The sequence below is a fragment of the Pelodiscus sinensis genome, unplaced genomic scaffold (genome assembly GCF_049634645.1).
Source record: "Pelodiscus sinensis isolate JC-2024 unplaced genomic scaffold, ASM4963464v1 ctg119, whole genome shotgun sequence".
Lineage (NCBI taxonomy): Eukaryota > Metazoa > Chordata > Testudines > Trionychidae > Pelodiscus > Pelodiscus sinensis.
In genome coordinates, this window is record NW_027466012.1 from 230,388 (window position 1) to 247,877 (window position 17,490).

General features: G+C 72.9%; 1 protein-coding gene across 1 annotated transcript in view; it reads left to right on the forward strand.

Annotated features, from left to right (window-relative positions):
- Positions 1-17,490, forward strand: part of EPPK1 (epiplakin 1) — a 45,489-nt gene continuing 27,999 nt past the window's right edge. The window contains exon 1 of the mRNA XM_075918186.1: positions 1-142. The gene's annotated coding sequence lies outside the window, so the exon portion shown is untranslated. The remainder of the gene's footprint in view (positions 143-17,490) is intronic.

The window sequence follows — 17,490 nt, forward strand, 5'->3', positions numbered from 1 at the left end:
GGCCCTGCCAGCAAGGGGCTGGGCTGCTGTGTCATCCCCAGGGTGGGGTGGGGAAGGGTTTAAAGCAGGCGCCAGTGGGGCCCCGCCTGGCCCAGCCGCAGCCGCAGCCGGACGGTCGGGGAGGCTCCCTGCGCCCAGCCAGGTAGGACGGAGCCGGGCAAGGGGGGTGGGCGGCGCTGGGGCAGCCCGCGGAGCCAGGCCAGGAACACGCTCAGGGCGCCTGGCTCCCGGGCCCCGAGTCCTCGTGTCCCAGCGGCACTTCAGCTGCTCCTCGGGCGGGGGGTTTCCAGCAAGCCCGGGGGTCTGGGGAGCGGGGCTCGGCCCCCGGCCGGGATGAAGGGGGCTCGCCCGCGCCGGCCCCCGCCGCCTGCCCCGCGCAGCTGCTCCCAGGCGATCGCTGGAGAAAACCTCCTCGCCGATGTCCCGCCAGGCAGCGGACTTTGGCCGCGGGCAGAGCCGGCAGCTGCGGCTTGTGCCTCTCGCACGGGCCCACCGGCCCCAGGAGCCAGGCCCCCGCCAGCGGGGCAGCCCCACGGACCTGCTGCTGGGTCAGGCGGGAGAGGCAGGCGGAGCCCGAGGGCGCTGGCCGCGCGTGCAGAGGGTTCACCTGCTGGAGGCCGGCTATGCCCCTGCCCTGGGAACAGCAGCTCCCAGGCATGCGGCCGGCTGCCTCCACCCCCCGGAAAGGCCACAGTTCCCGCTGTGCCCCTTGTATTGGGGCCCTGCATTGCTTGAACTTTCAGACCATGTGTATGCACCTGGCTAGTGCATGTGTGTGCGTGTGCGAACCTCACCCACATATGTATGCATAGGTGTGTGTGTGTGCGCCTCACCAGTGTGTGCATCAACAGGCATGTATGTGAACCTCACCGGGGTATGCATGCACAGGGAGTATGAACCTCACCAGTGTGTGCAAGCAGTAGCGTGTGTGTGAGCCTCACCAGTGTGTGCATCAACAGGCATGTATGTGAACCTCACCGGGGTATGCATGCACAGGGAGTATGAACCTCACCAGTGTGTGCATGCAGTAGGGTGTGTGTGAGCCTCACCAGTGTGTGCAAGCAGTAGCGTGTGTGTGAGCCTCACCAGTGTGTGCATCAACAGGCATGTATGTGAACCTCACCGGGGTATGCATGCACAGGGAATATGAACCTCACCAGTGTGTGCAAGCAGTAGCGTGTGTGTGCGCCTCACCAGTGTGTGCATCAACAGGCATGTATGTGAACCTCACCGGGGTATGCATGCACAGGGAGTATGAACCTCACCAGTGTGTGCATGCAGTAGCGTGTGTGTGCGCCTCACCAGTGTGTGCATCAACAGGCATGTATGTGAACCTCACCGGGGTATGCATGCACAGGGAGTATGAACCTCACCAGTGTGTGCATGCAGTAGGGTGTGTGTGAGCCTCACCAGTGTGTGCAAGCAGTAGCGTGTGTGTGAGCCTCACCAGTGTGTGCATCAACAGGCATGTATGTGAACCTCACCGGGGTATGCATGCACAGGGAATATGAACCTCACCAGTGTGTGCAAGCAGTAGCGTGTGTGTGCGCCTCACCAGTGTGTGCATCAACAGGCATGTATGTGAACCTCACCGGGGTATGCATGCACAGGGAGTATGAACCTCACCAGTGTGTGCATGCAGTAGCGTGTGTGTGCGCCTCACCAGTGTGTGCATCAACAGGCATGTATGTGAACCTCACCGGGGTATGCATGCACAGGGAGTATGAACCTCACCAGTGTGTGCATGCAGTAGCGTGTGTGTGAGCCTCACCAGTGTGTGCATCAACAGGCATGTATGTGAACCTCTCCGGGGTATGCATGCACAGGGAGTATGAACCTCACCAGTGTGTGCAAGCAGTAGCGTGTGTGTGAGCCTCACCAGTGTGTGCATCAACAGGCATGTATGTGAACCTCACCGGGGTATGCATGCACAGGGAATATGAACCTCACCAGTGTGTGCATGCAGTAGGGTGTGTGTGTGAGCCTCACCAGTGTGTGCATCAACAGGCATGTGTGTGAACCTCTCCGGGGTATGCATGCACAGGGAATATGAACCTCACCAGTGTTTGCATGCAGTAGCGTGTGTGTGAGCCTCACCAGTGTGTGCATCAACAGGCATGTATGTGAACCTCTCCGGGGTATGCATGCACAGGGAATATGAACCTCACCAGTGTGTGCATGCAGTAGGGTGTGTGTGTGAGCCTCACCAGTGTGTGCATCAACAGGCATGTGTGTGAACCTCACTGGGGTATGCATGCACAGGGTGTGAACCTCACCAGTGTTTGCATGCAGTAGGGTGTGTGTGAGCCTCACCAGTGTGTGCATGCAGTAGGGTGTGTGAGAGCCTCACCAGTGTGTGCATCAACAGGCATGTGTGTGAACCTCACTGGGGTATGCATGCACGGGGTGTGAACCTCACCAGTGTGTGCAAGCAGTAGGGTGTGTGTGAGCCTCCTCAGTGTGTGTATGCACAGGAGTGAGCCTGACGGGTGTGTGCACACACCCATGAGAGTGTAAGTGTATGCAGGCAGGCATGTAGGTGCAGCCATGCCAGGATGCACAGGTGTGGAGGTTTGAATGGGGGACATGTGCCAGGATCCCTCACACTTAGGCTGTGTCTAGACTGGCAAGTTTTTCTGCAAAATCAGCTGCTTTTGCAGAAAAACTTGCCAGCTGTCTACACTGGCCGCTTGAATTTCCGCAAGAACGTTGACTTCCTACTGTAAGAAATCAGCGCTTCTTGCGGAAATACCGTGCTGCTCCCGTTCGGGCAAAAGCCCTCCTGCGCAAATCATTTGCACAAGAGGGCCAGTGTAGACAGCTCAGTGCTGTTTTCTGCGAAAAAGCCCCAATGGCGAAAATGGCAACCGGGGCTTTTTTGCGCAAAAGCGCGTCTAGATTAGCACGGACGCTTTTCTGCTTTTGTGCCAAAGCGTCCGTGCCAATCTAGATGCTCTTTTCCGCAAATGCTTTTAATGGAAAAACTTTTCCGTGAAAAGCATTTGCGGAAAATCCTGCCAGTCTGGACGTAGCCTTAATGTACTAATGGGACTGACTGGAAAGCGTCTCTCACAGCAGAATGTCCGTGCCCTGCCCGGCTGCTGGCTGCTCAGAGTTAATCTTTAGCCAAGCCTAAGCCAGTTGTGCTGAAGTGTAAATGAACAGGCCAGCCTCTCCCTCTGCAGCGGGCGGGGGTCCCGTGAGGAAGGGCTGCTTGGACACCCGGGCCGGAGAGTCTGGGCAGGTCCAGTGCCCCCTGCAGGGCGCGCTCCCGTCCCTGAGTCCGACTTGTCCTGCTCTCCTCTAGCGCAGACGCGGCCCAGTTGGGCCAATGCCCGCGGGCGAGGGACATGGCTGGCACCTGGTGGCACAGATCTGCACATCCACTAGTGAGCAGGTGTATGCCATGGCCATAAGCTCTTCCCCCCCCTCCCCCGGCAGGGACCAGCCCTGGCCATCAGCTGCCCCCCCCCCCCCTGTCCACCCACTGTGATAGACCGGGCCGGGTCTGGGCACCGCTCGGGGCATCCGCTCAGTGCGAATCGCTCAAACCAGGGCTCTTTACAGCCCCCGACTGGAGACCTTCCCAACAGGCCACAGACCAGCCCCACCGAGCGCTCCAGCTGCCAGTCCCAGCAGGAACCTCACGAGCAAACCCCCTTGGACACCCCAGCTCTCCCTGTGCCCCCCCAGCCCCGGGCCTGACGGGGGGGTTCTAGAACCCAGTCCCACCTACCCGGACGGGTTCTCCGGGTCCCAAGGAACCAGCCCCAGATCCCCGGTCAGTTCCCACGCTGGATCTTCCCCACGAGATCACGCTGGGCCCGTCCTCTAGCATCTAAAGGTTTATTACAGGTGAGGCACATGGGATGATCCAGCTGAGGGGCCTTTCCCATGTTCCCTACTGGGAGTGTCCCACCTACTCCGGACTCTGGCGTGCCCCCATCCCTGAGGGACCCCACACTGTCCTTGGGGGAGCAGGCCAGAGCATTAGCCTGAGACAGATGGGGCACGAGGCTTCACCCAGCATCGGCCTCTTCACTGAGCTCCCCCCACATCCCGTCTCCTCCCCGCAGGGCTGCCCAGGGCGGAGCCCCAGGTGCCGGGGGAGGTGTCCGGAGCCGGGGCAGTGGCCGGAGCAGATCAGCCAAAGGGCCGGCTGATCTGGGGCTGACACAAACCAGCCCCCTCCTGGGAGCAGGCAGAGCTCTGCCCTGAACCCTGCACCCAGAGGAGCGGCAGGCGCAAACAGCCTTTGATCGCCCGCCAAGAATTTCACTCCCTTCCCAGGAAAGGTACGAAAAGTTTCCATGGAACACAGGCTGTGAAACACCCCCTGGCCAGCGTCTCCCTCCTGCTCCCGAGCAGCAGCCTGCTCCGACAGGCCTGGGCCCAGCCACTGCCCCGCCCCGCTGCACCCAGCTGGGAAACCTCCACAGCCAGGGCCCTCTGCCCAGAGGCTGGGCTGGAGTAGCTGGGAACTCGGGCCGGCGAGCGCCCCGCCCTGCCCCCCAGCACCCCCTGCTGGGAGCTCCCGCCCGCCAGCGCCCCGCCCTGCCCCCCAGCACCCCCCTGCTAGGAGCTCCCGCCCGCCAGCGCCCCGCCCTTCCCCCCAGCACCCCCTGCTGGGAGCTCCCGCCAGCCAGTGCCCCGCCCTGCCGCCCAGCGCCCCCTGCTGGGAGCTCCCGCCCGCCAGCGCCCCGCCCTGCCCCCCAGCACCCCCTGCTGGGAGCTCCCGCCCGCCAGCGCCCCGCCCTGCCCCCCAGCACCACCTGCTAGGAGCTCCCGCCCGCCAGCGCCCCGCCCTGCCCCCCAGCGCCCCCTGCTGGGAGCTCCCGCCCGCCAGCGCCCCGCCCTGCCCCCCAGCACCCCCTGCTAGGAGCTCCGCCCGCCAGCGCCCCGCCCTTCCCCCCAGCACCCCCTGCTGGGAGCTCCCGCCAGCCAGTGCCCCGCCCTGCCGCCCAGCGCCCCCTGCTGGGAGCTCCCGCCCGCCAGCGCCCCGCCCTTCCCCCCAGCACCCCCTGCTGGGAGCTCCGCCCGCCAGCGCCCCGCCCTGCCCCCCAGCACCCCCTGCTTGGAGCTCCCGCCCGCCAGCGCCCCGCCCTTCCCCCCAGCACCCCCTGCTGGAGCTCCCACCAGCCAACGTCCCGCCCTGCCCCCCAGCACCCCCTGCTGGGAGCTCCTGCCCGCCAGCGCCCCGCCCTTCCCCCCAGCACCCCCTGCTGGGAGCTCCCGCCCGCCAGCGCCCCGCCCTTCCCCCCAGCACCCCCTGCTGGGAGCTCCCGCCAGCCAGTGCACCGCCCTGCCGCCCAGCGCCCCCTGCTGGGAGCTCCCGCCAGCCAGCGCCCCGCCCTGCCCCCCAGCGCCCCGCCCTGCCCCCCAGCACCCCCTGCTGGGAGCTCCCGCCCGCCAGCGCCCCGCCCTGCCCCCCAGCACCCCCTGCTGGGAGCTCCCGCCCGCCAGCGCCCCGCCCTTCCCCCCAGCACCCCCTGCTGGGAGCTCCCGCCAGCCAGTGCCCCGCCCTGCCGCCCAGCGCCCCCTGCTGGGAGCTCCCGCCAGCCAGCGCCCCGCCCTGCCCCCCAGCGCCCCGCCCTGCCCCCCAGCGCCCCCTGCTGGGAGCTCCCGCCCGCCAGCGCCCCGCCCTTGCCCCCAGCACCCCTGCTGGGAGCTCCCACCAGCCAACGCCCCGCCCTGCCCCCCAGCACCCCCTGCTGGGAGCTCCCGCCCGCCAGCGCCCCGCCCTTCCCCCCAGCACCCCCTGCTGGGAGCTCCCGCCAGCCAACGCCCCGCCCTGCCCCCCAGCGCCCCGCCCTGCCCCCCAGCGCCCCTGCTGGGAGCTCCCGCCCGCCAACGCCCCGCCCTGCCCCCCAGCGCCCCGCCCTGCCCCCCAGCGCCCCTGCTGGAGCTCCCGCCAGCCAACGCCCCGCCCTGCCCCCCAGCGCCCCTGCTGGGAGCACCCGCCAGCCAGCGCCCCCGCCCTGCCCCCCAGCGCCCCCTGCTGGGAGCTCCCGCCAGCCAGCGCCCCCGCCCTACCAGCCAGCGCCCCGCCCTGCCCCCCAGTGCCCCCTGCTGGGAGCTACTGCCAGCAAGCGCCCCGCCCTTCCCTCTATCGCCCCCTGCTGGGAGCTCCCGCCCTACCAGCCAGCGCCCCGCCCTACCAGCCAGCACCCCGCCCTACCCCCCAGTGCCCCCTGCTGGGAGCTACTGCCAGCAAGCGCCCCGCCCTTCCCTCTATCGCCCCCTGCTGGGAGCTCCCGCCAGCCAGCGCCCCGCCCTGCCCCCCAGCGCCCCCTGCTGGGAGCTCCCGCCCCCCAGCGCCCCGCCCTGCCCCCCAGCGCCCGCCCTGCCCGCCAGCGCCCCCTGCTCAGAGCTCCCGCCAGCCAGTGCCCCGCCCTGCCCCCCAGCGCCCCCTGCTGGGAGCTCCCGCCAGCCAGCGCCCCGCCCTGCCCCCCCAGCGCCCCCTGCTGAGAGCTCCCCGCCAGCCAGCGCCCCGCCCTGCCCCCAGAACCTCCTGCTGGGAGCTCCCGCCCCCCAGCGCCCCGCCCTGCCCCCCAGCGCCCCACCCTGCCCCTCAGTGCCCCCTGCTGGAGCTCCCGCCAGCCAGCGCCCCGCCCTGCCCCCCAGCGCCCCCTGCTGGGAGCTCCCGCCAGCCAGCGCCCCGCCCTGCCCCGCAGCGCCCCGCCCTGCCCCCCAGCGCCCCCTGCTGGGAGCTCCCGCCCCTCAGCGCCCCGCCCTGCCCCGCAGCGCCCCCTGTTCAGAGCTACCGCCAGCCAGTGCCCCGCCCTACCCGCCAGCGCCCCCTGCTAAGAGCTCCCGCCAGCCAGTGCCCCGCCCTGCCCCCCAGCGCCCCCTGCTGGGAGCTCCCGCCAGCCAGCGCCCCGCCCTGCCCCCCAGCACCCCCTGCTGGGAGCTCCCGCCCCTCAGCGCACCGCCCTGCCCCTCAGCACCCCACCCTGCCCCGCAGCGCCCCCTGCTCAGAGCTCCCGCCAGCCAGTGCCCCGCCCTGCCCGCCAGCGCCCCCTGCTCAGAGCTCCCGCCAGCCAGTGCCCCACCCTGCCCCCCAGCGCCCCCTGCTGGGAGCTCCCGCCAGCCAGCGCCCCGCCCTGCCCCCCAGCGCCCCCTGCTGGGAGCTCCCGCCAGCCAGTGCCCCGCCCTTCCCTCTATCGCCCCCTGCTGGGAGCTCCCGCCAGCCAGCGCCCCGCCCTGCCCCCCAGCGCCCCCTGCTGGGAGCTCCCGCCAGCCAGCGCCCCGCCCTTCTCTCTAGCGCCCCCTGCTGGGAGCTCCCGCCAGCCAGCGCCCCGCCCTGCCCCCCAGCGCCCCCTGCTGGGAGCTCCAGCCAGCCAGCGCCCCGCCCTGCTCCCCAGGGCCCCCTGCTGGGAGCTCCCGCCAGCCAGCGCCCCGCCCTTCCCTCTATCGCCGCCTGCTGAGAGCTCCCGCCAGCCAGCGCCCCGCACTTCCCTCTATCGCCCCCTGCTGGAGCTCCTGCCCCCCAGCGCCCCGCCCTGCCCCCCAGCGCCCCGCCCTGCCCCCCAGCGCCTCCTGCTGAGAGCTCCCGCCCGCCAAAGCCCCGCCCTGCCCCCCAGCGCCCCGCCCTGCCCCCCAGCGCCCCCTGCTGGGAGCTCCCGCCAGCCAGTACCCCGCACTGCCGCCCAGCGCCCCTGCTGTGAGCTCCCGCCAGCCAGCGCCCCGCCCTGCCCCCCAGCGCCCCCTGCTGAGAGCTCCCGCCAGCCAGCGCCCCGCCCTGCCCCCCAGCGCCCCTTGCTGGGAGCTCCCGCCAGCCAGTGCCCAGCCCTGCCCCCCAGCGCCCCCTGCTGGGAGCTCCCGCCAGCAAGCGCCCCGCCCTTCCCTCTATCGCTCCCTGCTGGGAGCTCCCAAAAGCCAGCGCCCCGCCCTGCCCCCCAGGACCTCCTGCTGGGAGCTCCCGCCAGCCAGCACCCAGCCCTGCCCCCAGCGCCTCCTGCTGGGAGCTCCCGCCAGCCAGCGCCCCGCCCTGCCCCCCAGCGCCCCCTGCTGGGAGCTCCCGCCAGCAAGCGCCCCGCCCTTCCCTCTATCGCTCCCTGCTGGGAGCTCCCAAAAGCCAGCGCCCCGCCCTGCCCCCCAGGACCTCCTGCTGGGAGCTCCCGCCAGCCAGTGCACCGCCCTGCCGCCCAGCGCCCCCTGCTGGGAGCTCCCGCCAGCCAGTGCCCCGCCCTGCCGCCCAGCGCCCCCTGCTGGGAGCTCCCGCCAGCCAGCGCCCCGCCCTGCCCCCCAGCGCCCCTTGCTGGGAGCTCCCGCAAGCCAGTGCCCAGCCCTGCCCCCCAGCGCCTCCTGCTGGGAGCTCCCGCCAGCCAGCGCCCCGCCCTGCCCCCCAGCGCCCCCTGCTGGGAGCTCCCACCAGCAAGCGCCCCGCCCTTCCCTCTATCGCTCCCTGCTGGGAGCTCCCAAAAGCCAGCGCCCCGCCCTGCCCCCCAGCACCTCCTGCTGGGAGCTCCCGCCAGCCAGCGCCCCGCCCTACCCCCCAGCGGCCCCTGCTGGGAGCTCCCGCCAGCCAGTGCACCGCCCTGCCGCCCAGCGCCCCCTGCTGGGAGCTCCCGCCAGCCAGTGCCCCGCCCTGCCGCCCAGCGCCCCCTGCTGGGAGCTCCCGCCAGCCAGCGCCCCGCCCTGCCCCCCAGCGCCCCGCCCTGCCCCCCAGCGCCCCCTGCTGGGAGCTCCCGCCCTGCCCCCCAGCGCCCCCTGCTGGGAGCTCCCGCCAGCCAGCGCCCCGCCCTACCAGCCAGCGCCCCGCCCTACCCCCCAGCGCCCCCTGCTGGGAGCTACTGCCAGCAAGCGCCCTGCCCTTCCCTCTATCGCCCCTGCTGGGAGCTCCCGCCAGCCAGCGCCCCGCCCTGCCCCCCAGCGCCCCGCCCTGCCCCCCAGCGCCCCCTGCTGGGAGCTCCCGGCAGCCAGCACCCCGCCCTGCCCCTCAGCACCCCGCCCTGCCCCCCAGCACCCCCTGCTCGGAGCTCCCGCCAGCCAGCGCCCCGCCCTGCCCCCCAGCGCCCCCTGCTGGGAGCTCCCGCCAGCCAGCGCCCCGCCCTGCCCCCCAGCGCCCCCTGCTGGGAGCTCCTGCCCCCCAGCGCCCCGCCCTGCCCCCCAGCGCCCCCTGCTCAGAGCTCCCGCCAGCCAGTGCCCCGCCCTGCCCCCCCAGCGCCCCCTGCTGGGAGCTCCCGCCAGCCAGCGCCCCGCCCTGCCCCCCAGCGCCCCCTGCTGGGAGCTCCCGCCAGCCAGCGCCCCGCCCTGCCCCCCAGAACCTCCTGCTGGGAGCTCCCGCCAGCCAGTACCCCCGCACTGCCGCCCAGCGCCCCTGCTGTGAGCTCCCGCCAGCCAGCGCCCCGCCCTGCCCCCCAGCGCCCCCTGCTGAGAGCTCCCCGCCAGCCAGCGCCCCGCCCTGCCCCCCAGCGCCCCTTGCTGGGAGCTCCCGCCAGCCAGTGCCCAGCCCTGCCCCCCAGCGCCCCCTGCTGGGAGCTCCCGCCAGCAAGCGCCCCGCCCTTCCCTCTATCGCTCCCTGCTGGGAGCTCCCAAAAGCCAGCGCCCCGCCCTGCCCCCAGGACCTCCTGCTGGGAGCTCCCGCCAGCCAGCACCCAGCCCTGCCCCCCAGCGCCTCCTGCTGGGAGCTCCCGCCAGCCAGCGCCCCGCCCTGCCCCCCAGCGCCCCCTGCTGGGAGCTCCCGCCAGCAAGCGCCCCGCCCTTCCCTCTATCGCTCCCTGCTGGGAGCTCCCAAAAGCCAGCGCCCCGCCCTGCCCCCCAGGACCTCCTGCTGGGAGCTCCCGCCAGCCAGTGCACCGCCCTGCCGCCCAGCGCCCCCTGCTGGGAGCTCCCGCCAGCCAGTGCCCCGCCCTGCCGCCCAGCGCCCCCTGCTGGGAGCTCCCGCCAGCCAGCGCCCCGCCCTGCCCCCCAGCGCCCCTTGCTGGGAGCTCCCGCAAGCCAGTGCCCAGCCCTGCCCCCCAGCGCCTCCTGCTGGGAGCTCCCGCCAGCCAGCGCCCCGCCCTGCCCCCCAGCGCCCCCTGCTGGGAGCTCCCACCAGCAAGCGCCCCGCCCTTCCCTCTATCGCTCCCTGCTGGGAGCTCCCAAAAGCCAGCGCCCCGCCCTGCCCCCCAGCACCTCCTGCTGGGAGCTCCCGCCAGCCAGCGCCCCGCCCTACCCCCCAGCGGCCCCTGCTGGGAGCTCCCGCCAGCCAGTGCACCGCCCTGCCGCCCAGCGCCCCCTGCTGGGAGCTCCCGCCAGCCAGTGCCCCGCCCTGCCGCCCAGCGCCCCCTGCTGGGAGCTCCCGCCAGCCAGCGCCCCGCCCTGCCCCCCAGCGCCCCGCCCTGCCCCCCAGCGCCCCCTGCTGGGAGCTCCCGCCCTGCCCCCCAGCGCCCCCTGCTGGGAGCTCCCGCCAGCCAGCGCCCCGCCCTACCAGCCAGCGCCCCGCCCTACCCCCCAGCGCCCCCTGCTGGGAGCTACTGCCAGCAAGCGCCCTGCCCTTCCCTCTATCGCCCCTGCTGGGAGCTCCCGCCAGCCAGCGCCCCGCCCTGCCCCCCAGCGCCCCGCCCTGCCCCCCAGCGCCCCCTGCTGGGAGCTCCCGGCAGCCAGCACCCCGCCCTGCCCCTCAGCACCCCGCCCTGCCCCCCAGCACCCCTGCTCGGAGCTCCCGCCAGCCAGCGCCCCGCCCTGCCCCCCAGCGCCCCCTGCTGGGAGCTCCCGCCAGCCAGCGCCCCGCCCTGCCCCCCAGCGCCCCCTGCTGGGAGCTCCTGCCCCCCAGCGCCCCGCCCTGCCCCCCAGCGCCCCCTGCTCAGAGCTCCCGCCAGCCAGTGCCCCGCCCTGCCCCCCAGCGCCCCCTGCTGGGAGCTCCCGCCAGCCAGCGCCCCGCCCTGCCCCCCAGCGCCCCCTGCTGGGAGCTCCCGCCAGCCAGCGCCCCGCCCTGCCCCCCAGAACCTCCTGCTGGGAGCTCCCGGCAGCCAGCACCCCGCCCTGCCCCTCAGCGCCCCGCCCTGCCCCCCAGCACCCCCTGCTCGGAGCTCCCGCCAGCCAGCGCCCCGCCCTGCCCCCCAGCGCCCCCTGCTGGGAGCTCCCGCCAGCCAGCGCCCCGCCCTGCCCCCCAGCGCCCCCTGCTGGGAGCTCACGCCCCCCAGCGCCCCGCCCTGCCCCCCAGCGCCCCGCCCTGCCCGCCAGCGCCCCCTGCTCAGAGCTCCCGCCAGCCAGTGCCCCGCCCTGCCCCCAGCGCCCCCTGCTGGGAGCTCCCGCCAGCCAGCGCCCCGCCCTGCCCCCCAGCGCCCCCTGCTGGGAGCTCCCGCCAGCCAGCGCCCCGCCCTGCCCCCCAGAACCTCCTGCTGAGAGCTCCCGCCCCCCAGCGCCCCGCCCTGCCCCCCAGCGCCCCACCCTGCCCCTCAGTGCCCCCTGCTGGGAGCTCCCGCCAGCCAGCACCCCGCCCTGCCCCCCAGCGCCCCCTGCTGGGAGCTCCCGCCAGCCAGCGCCCCGCCCTTCCCTCTATCGCCGCCTGCTGGGAGCTCCCGCCAGCCAGCGCCCCGCACTTCCCTCTATCGCCCCCTGCTGGGAGCTCCTGCCCCCCAGCGCCCCGCCCTGCCCCCCAGCGCCCCGCCCTGCCCCCCAGCGCCTCCTGCTGGGAGCTCCCGCCCGCCAAAGCCCCGCCCTGCCCCCCAGCGCCCCGCCCTGCCCCCCAGCGCCCCCTGCTGGGAGCTCCCGCCAGCCAGTACCCCGCCCTGCCGCCCAGCGCCCCTGCTGTGAGCTCCCGTCAGCCAGCGCCCCGCCCTGCCCCCCAGCGCCCCCTGCTGAGAGCTCCCGCCAGCCAGCGCCCCGCCCTGCCCCCCAGCGCCCCTTGCTGGGAGCTCCCGCCAGCCAGTGCCCAGCCCTGCCCCCCAACGCCTCCTGCTGGGAGCTCCCGCCAGCCAGCGCCCCGCCCTGCCCCCCAGCGCCCCCTGCTGGGAGCTCCCGCCAGCAAGCGCCCCGCCCTTCCCTCTATCGCTCCCTGCTGGGAGCTCCCAAAAGCCAGCGCCCCGCCCTGCCCCCCAGGACCTCCTGCTGGGAGCTCCCGCCAGCCAGCGCCCCGCCCTGCCCCCCAGCGGCCCCTGCTGGGAGCTCCCGCCAGCCAGTGCACCGCCCTGCCGCCCAGCGCCCCCTGCTGGGAGCTCCCGCCAGCCAGTGCCCCGCCCTGCCGCCCAGCGCCCCCTGCTGGGAGCTCCCGCCAGCCAGCGCCCCGCCCTGCCCCCCAGCGCCCCTTGCTGGGAGCTCCCGCAAGCCAGTGCCCAGCCCTGCCCCCCAGCGCCTCCTGCTGGGAGCTCCCGCCAGCCAGCGCCCCGCCCTGCCCCCCAGCGCCCCCTGCTGGGAGCTCCCGCCAGCAAGCGCCCCGCCCTTCCCTCTATCGCTCCCTGCTGGGAGTTCCCAAAAGCCAGCGCCCCGCCCTGCCCCCCAGCACCTCCTGCTGGGAGCTCCCGCCAGCCAGCGCCCCGCCCTACCCCCCAGCGGCCCCTGCTGGGAGCTCCCGCCAGCCAGTGCACCGCCCTGCCGCCCAGCGCCCCCTGCTGGGAGCTCCCGCCAGCCAGTGCCCCGCCCTGCCGCCCAGTGCCCCCTGCTGGGAGCTCCCGCCAGCCAGCGCCCCGCCCTGCCCCCCAGCGCCCCGCCCTGCCCCCCAGCGCCCCCTGCTGGGAGCTCCCGCCCTGCCCCCCAGCGCCCCCTGCTGGGAGCTCCCGCCAGCCAGCGCCCCGCCCTACCAGCCAGCGCCCCGCCCTACCCCCCAGCGCCCCCTGCTGGGAGCTACTGCCAGCAAGCGCCCTGCCCTTCCCTCTATCGCCCCTGCTGGGAGCTCCCGCCAGCCAGCGCCCCGCCCTGCCCCCCAGCGCCCCGCCCTGCCCCCCAGCGCCCCCTGCTGGGAGCTCCCGCCAGCCAGTGCCCCGCCCTGCCGCCCAGCGCCCCTGCTGTGAGCTCCCGCCAGCCAGCGCCCCGCCCTGCCCCCCAGCGCCCCCTACTGAGAGCTCCCGCCAGCCAGCGCCCCGCCCTGCCCCCCAGCGCCCCGCCCTGCCCCCCAGCGCCCCCTGCTGGGAGCTCCCGCCAGCCGGCGCCCCGCCCTGCCCCCCAGCGCCCCCTGCTGGGAGCTCCCGCCAGCCAGGGCCCCGCCCTGCCCCTCAGCGCCCCGCCCTGCCCCCCCAGCGCCCCCTGCTGGGAGCTCCCGCCCGCCAACGCCCCGCCCTGCCCCCCAGCGCCCCGCCCTGCCCCCCAGCGCTCCCTGCTGGGAGCTCCCGCCCCTCAGCGCCCCGCCCTGCCCCTCAGCGCCCCGCCCTGCCCCCCAGCGCCCCCTGCTGGGAGCTCCCGCCCGCCAACGCCCCGCCCTGCCCCCCAGCGCCCCGCCCTGCCGCCCAGCGCCCCCTGCTGGGAGCTCCCGCCAGCCAGCGCCCCGCCCTGCCGCCCAGCGCCCCCTGCTGGGAGCTCCCGCCAGCCAGTGCCCCGCCCTGCCGCCCAGCGCCCCCTGCTGGGAGCTCCCGCCAGACAGCGCCCCAACCTGCCCCCCAGCGCTGCCTGCTGGGAGCTCCCGCCAGCCAGCGCCCCGCCATTCCCTCTAGCGCCCCCTGCTGGGAGCTCCCGCCAGCCAGCGCCCCGCCATGCCCCCCAGCGCCCCCTGCTGGGAGCTCCCGCTAGCCAGCGCCCCGCCGTGCCCCCCAGCGCCTCCTTCTGGGAGCTCCCCCCAGCCAGCGCCCCGCCCTGCCCTCCAGCAGCACCTGCTGGGAGCTCCCCCCAACCAGCGCCCCTGCCCTGCCCTCCAGCGCCCCCTGTAGGAGGCTACCGCCAGCCACTGCCCCGCCCTGCCCCCCAGCACCCTCTGCTGGGAGCTCCCGCCAGCCAGCGCTCCGCCCTTCCCTCTAGCGCCCCCTGCTGGGAGCTTCCTCCAATCAGCGCCCCGCCCTGCCCCCCAGCGCCTCCTTCTGGGAGCTCCCCCCAGCCAGCGCCCCCACCCTACCCTCTTGCGTCCCCTGCTGTGAGCTCACCCCAGCTAGAAGGGCTCATAGCTTGACCTGCTGCCTGGGCAGCAGCAGCTAGCAAAGGCGCTGGTCCCTGTGCTCTCCCAGTGCAGCCAGCCTGGCAACTGGGGGGTGGGGGGGTGCATGCCCAGACCTAGCAGGCCCTGCAGCCTGGGCCTGGCAGAGGCATGCCCATAAGGCAGAGGGAGCCCAGTGGGATGCCCCCTCTCTGCCCAGCTCTGTCCCACCTCTGCTGGCACCCCTGGGTGAGGGGCTCACACTAACATGGCAGCACCACTCAGGGGAGGCGTGTTTGCCCCCGGGGCTGCTCACACAGCTGGGCCCTGCGCACTGGCAGCAAGAGGGCACTGGCCTCAGACGCAGAGCTGGACCACAGCCCTGTGCAAGCACAGCCACTGCCCCGCATCCCGTGGCTCTCCTTAGCCTGCCAGGGACAAAGGATGTGCCCGGACACACAGTGACACAGCCTGAAACCCCGCCGCTCCCCACTCTATCTACTAGTCCCCACAACCCTGCCAAGGCCAGGACAGGACCAAGCGTCCTGGCTCCCAGCCCCCTACGAGCTGCACTTTGCCAGCCAGGGAAGGGAGATCTCTGTGGGGCACAGGCTGGGTGCTGGCCCCCAGCAGTGGGGCTGGCCCTGCACAGATGAGTTAGGCTGCACCTGCCCCATGGCGCCTGGGCTCAGAGGCGGGAGGGTGGCATTGGCTGTGCCATGGGCCTTGGCAGAAGCACAAGGGGCCATTGCTTTTCCCCAGCTGCTGGGAAGGTGGACTCGGTCGTCCCTCTCGGCCTGGGGACCCCCTGCATCCTGCCCGGGGAGCTGGCATGTCCTGCTGCAGGCTCCCCGCCTCTCCACACTGTGGGAGCCTCCCCCCCAGGGCAGGCAGAGGCATCCGGGCACTGCCACATTGCAGCCCAGGCCAGGCCAGCTGGCGGCCAAGGGGAGATGGTTCTGGGGGTGCTGCGGGGGCTGATCCAGGAGAGGGCCCTTTGGATGAGGGTGGGGGGAGGGGTGTGGAAAAACAGCCAGCTGGGAACGAGGCCCCCAGGGGCACAGGGAGGGGCTGTGCCCCCGCCAGAAGGAGGTGCTGTGACACTGGGCTCCTGCCACACACTGCCCAGGGCACCTACCCCCAGCAGGCTGTCCTGCCCCTGGGCTCCCAGTGCCGGCTGCAGACTCCTCATGGGGTTGATCTCAGAGGCTGTCCGGGTGGGTGGCTGGGGTCCCAGTGTGGGGGAGTCACGGGCCCTGCACCCACAGCCGCAACCTGCGGGGATTCTCAGGCGGCAGGTAGAAGAGAAGGTTTATTGGGTTCCAGGGACACGGCGTGGCTCAGACTGGTTGTTACAGGAGCGAGGAGCAGCCAGCCCAGCCCAGCTGGAGAAAGGGGGCTCCAGAACCCCAGCTCTGGGCCCCTTCCCAGCCCCCCAGGCCAGCTCAGCTCCCCTCTCCCCCAGCCAGCAGCAAAACCTAACTCCCAGTCCCAGCCACTGCTCCCAGCCCCCAGGCAGCCCCCCCCCACTTTGTCCTGCTTCCCTACTGTCACCTGGGCCTCAGGCCCTGAAAGACTGGACATACCTCCCCAGTGAGTCATGCCCAGCCCCCCTCCTCATGCAGACAGTGCTGCAGCGCCCAGGGAAACTGAGGCACACACCCACACAGTCACTGCAGAGCAGCACAGGGCAGTCGGAATCGCGCACACACAGCAAAGCAACCAGTGAATGAAAAACCAGAGTGAGCACAGTGACCACAAGGGTGGACAAAATCCCCACAACATCACAGTGGGGCAGACAGGCAGGGTCCCTGTGTGGGGCAGGTTGCTGGGGTCCCTGTGTGGGGCAGACAGGCAGGGTCCCTGTGTGGGGCAGGTTGCTGGGGTCCCTGTGTGGGGCAGACAGGCAGGGTCCCTGTGTGGGGCAGGTTGCTGGGGTCCCTGTGTGGGGCATACAGGCAGGGTCCCTGTGTGGGGCAGAGAGGCAGGGTCCCTGTGTGGGGCAGGTTGCTGGGGTCCCTGTGTGGGGCAGACAGGCAGGGTCCCTGTGTGGGGCAGACCAGAGGCTTCACCCACAGGAACCCACCCCGGCCCCTGGCCCTTCGGCTTACCCACAGGAACCCACTCCGGACCATGACTGGATGGGGCTCAGGGAGATGGGATGGATCTGAGGGAGGTTGGACAAGGATTGGGGAGATGGGGCGGGGCTCAGGCAGGGGGGCAGGGAGAGGGGAGAGGGGTGGAGCTCGGGGAAACTGGACAGGGCTCGGGGGAGGAGAGAGGGGCGGGGCTTGGGGAGACTGGACAGGGGGAGGGAGGAGGGGCAGGGGAAGGTGAGAGGGGCGGGGCTTGGGGAGACTGGACAGGGCTTGGGGGGAGGGGAGGGAGGAGGGGAGAGGGGCGGGGCTTGGGGAGACTGGACTGGGCTCAGGGGGAGGGGCGAGGCTCGGGAGAGGGGTGGGGCTTGGGGAGACTGGACAGGGCTCGGGGGAGGAGTGAGGTTTGGGGAGAGGGGCGGGTCTTGGGGAGACAGGACAGGGCTCAGGGGGAGGGGCGGGGCTCGGGGAGACTGGACAGGCTTGGGGATAGGGGTTGGGCTTGGGGAGACTGGACAGGGCTCAGGGGGAGTGGCGGGGCTCAGGGAGAGGGGCGGGGCTTGGGGAGACTGGACAGGGCTCAGGGGGAGTGGCGGGGCTCAGGGAGAGGGGCGGGGCTTGGGGAGACTGGACAGGGCTCAGGGGGAGTGGCGGGGCTCAGGGAGAGGGGTGGGGCTTGGGGAGACTGGACAGGGCTCAGGGGGAGTGGCAGGGCTCAGGGAGACTGGACAGGGCTCAGGGGGAGGGGCGGGGCTCAGGGAGACTGGACAGGGCTTGGGGAGGGGCGGAGCTCAGGGAGAGGGGCGGGGCTCAGGGGGAGGGGCGGGGCTCGGGGAGGGGCGGGGCTCGGGGAGGGGTGGGGCTCAGGGAGAGGGGTGGGGCTTGGGGAGACTGGACAGGGCTCAGGGGGAGTGGCAGGGCTCAGGGAGAGGGGTGGGGCTTGGGGAGACTGGACAGGGCTCAGGGGGAGTGGCGGGGCTCAGGGAGAGGGGTTGGGCTTGGGGAGACTGGACAGGGCTCAGGGGGAGTGGCAGGGCTCAGGGAGAGGGGTGGGGCTTGGGGAGACTGGACAGGGCTCGGGGAGGGGTGGGGCTCAGGGAGAGGGGCGGGGCTTGGGGAGACTGGACAGGGCTCGGGGAGGGGCGGAGCTCAGGGAGAGGGGCGGGGCTTGGGGAGACTGGACAGGGCTCAGAGGGAGGGGTAGGGCTCAGGGAGAGGGACGGGGCTTGGGGAGACTGGACAGGCTCGGGGAGAGGGGCGGGGCTTGGGGAGACTCGACAGGGCTCGGGGGAGGGGCGGGGCTCAGGGAGAGGGGCGGGGCTTGGGGAGATGACAGGCTTGGGGAGAGGGGCGGGGCTGGCACTCTTCCTGGAGACATACCGCAGGCGCCTGTGTCTCACGGACCCTCCT